Here is a 2682-nt window from a genome sequence, read left to right as displayed (position 1 = left end):
GCTCCAGCAGGGGATGGTGGCGAACCCTGCTGTACTCTTCCACCACAACTTTCTCTCACTCTTTCTTCCTGTTTCTGTTGTACCTGTAATTCAAAGGAGTCAGCCTTGTCACACTGTGTCACGCTGAATCTCCCCCCGAGAACTACGTTAAGGGTACACGTGTCTGTGGAGTGCTCAGCCACTTGCACGTTAATTTCACGAGCAGGTTGTTCCGTTGATCGGATCAACTGGAACCCTCGTCGTCGTTAAGCGACGGAGTGCCAACAATAGGTGTAAAACATAGTTCTTAGGTCTGTGTTTTCATGCAGTACGTCTTAAAAACAAACAACTGCTTGATAAGGATCGATTTATTTACCTTCAAGTTATTTTATTCATCATACCCGGATGTTTTATAGCAGGTTTCACCTTTGTGAACCTGTCACTCTTTGGGAACTTTATGATTTGACGGGTTTCGATAACAAAACACTACATAAAAAAATGTTGCCCGTCGACTCATAAGATTCACTTTTTGTATTCTGATGTCGGTCATAGAGAACAGCCTATTCTTTTCAGAGACTCAGGTCACGAGTGGTTTTCACTCGACCCATATCTATTGTGAGCATCTTTTCAGGAAGCTTGCTACTTGAGTGCGAAGTGCTGCATGGCACCTTGAGCAAGAGTCTTCTACTACAATCTCAAGCCAATCAAAGCCCGTGTGAGTGGATTTCATAGATAGAAACTGAAAGAAGCCCATTGTATATATAAATCACAAATTCATAAATGTATATCTATCTATCTATCTATCTATCTATTGATGTCTGTTTTCTATGCTGGCATGAGTTGGACGGCTTTATACAATTCTTTATGCCAATCCTTTTTATGTGGCACCAGCGCCAGTGCTTTGTAAGTGGCACCAGCACCACTGCTTTTTGTATGTGTGACACCAGGACCAGTACTTTCTAAGTGGCACCAGTACCAATGCATTTTATATGGTATCTTGGTTTCAGGATATCAATTCTTTTGCCGTGAGCAGGTCTTCTCATGTACAGGAAAGTGTCATGGTCGCCAGTCGTATCCTACGTAAGACCCAACAGTCTGAGAGTAGCCTTCAAATACTTCAGCCCATGTCCTTCCTGGAACTCCCATCTTCAACAACTTCCCTCCACTTTCAGTGATCGGCACTTCTTTATGCAAGTGGCTGAGCACTCCACAGACACGCGTGTCCATAACGTGTTTCTCAGGGAGATTCAGCGTGATACAGAGTGCGACAAGGCTTGGCCCCTTTAAAATACAGGTACAACTCATTTTTGCCGTCTGAGTGGACTGGAGTAACGTGAAATAAAGAGTCTTGCTCAAGGAGACAACGCGTCGCTGGGAATTGAACTCACGATCGTAAGAGCGTGAGTAAATGCCCCTAACTGCTAAGACATGCATCTTCACATTGCATATAACCACATAGTTCCAGGTTCAGTCCCACCGCGTAGCACCTTGGGCAAGTGTCTTCTACTATAGCCTCGGGATTTGGCAGACGGAAACTGAAAGAAGCCCATTGTATATATGTGTGTGTGTGTGAGAGAGTGTTTGTCTGTGTTTGTCTCCCCACCATCGCTTGACAACCGATGCTGGTGTGTTTACATCCCCGTAACTTAGCGGTTCGGCAAAATTGACTGATAGAGTAAGTATTAGGTTTACAAAGAATGAGTCCTGGGGTTGATTTGTTTGACTAAAGGCGGTGCTCCAGCATGATCGCTGTCAAATGATTGAAACAAATAGCTACTGCATCTCCTTCAACTACACAATCTTAAGAACGGAGATTAGGTTAGATTAAGATTAGATTAAGATTAGAAGCAGTGTGGTAAAGATATAGATAACGCTGAAAACGAGAAGGGACGGTCACAGCTGGACTGTCTTCATGCCTAGATCTGTCGGTTCCGGTTTGACCTGGGTCAAACTAACAGAGCCCACAAGGCTAACAACGTCACCGCCGCTGCCGCCGCCACCACCACCACCACCAATAACAACCACTCCATTGTCACCATCACCGTCGCTACCACCACCACCAACATCGCTGCTACTACTACGACTTTCCCACCAACTTCCACCACCACCACCACCAGTCATGAATTGTGAATTTATCTTTTATATATCTACAGGGAGTGACTTGTGTTTAAATTTGTGTGTATATACATATACCTATATTTATATGTATATATATAAATATTTTGCGTATATACACATACATGTATGTGTGTAAGTGTCAGGATGTTTATACAGACTATGTAAGTATATTCTGTCTATATTGTGTGTGTGTATGTAAGTGTTTGTGTGGTTGCCTGTAAGTGTATATGTCGCATATATATGTGTGTACATATATATATATATATGTATGTATATATATATGTGTGTGTGTGTATTTTTGGTGGGGAGGGGCGCTGCCGGTATTAAATGAATGTAAACAGGCTATTATCTCTGTATATCTATCTCACCGTGAGTGTATATATATATGTGTGTGTGTGTGTGTCTACGTATGTATGTATATTTGTATGTGCATGTGTATACGTATGTATGTATAATTGTATGTGTATATATTTGTACGTGTACATGTATGTACGTATATATATATATATGTATATATGTAACTTATGCACATATAAAAGCCTCTGTTTACACTCATTCAATACCGGCAACCCCCCCCCCCCCCCC

Source organism: Octopus bimaculoides, unplaced genomic scaffold (assembly GCF_001194135.2).
Source record: "Octopus bimaculoides isolate UCB-OBI-ISO-001 unplaced genomic scaffold, ASM119413v2 Scaffold_122307, whole genome shotgun sequence".
NCBI lineage: Eukaryota > Metazoa > Mollusca > Cephalopoda > Octopoda > Octopodidae > Octopus > Octopus bimaculoides.
Note: the sequence above shows the minus strand (reverse complement) of the source record.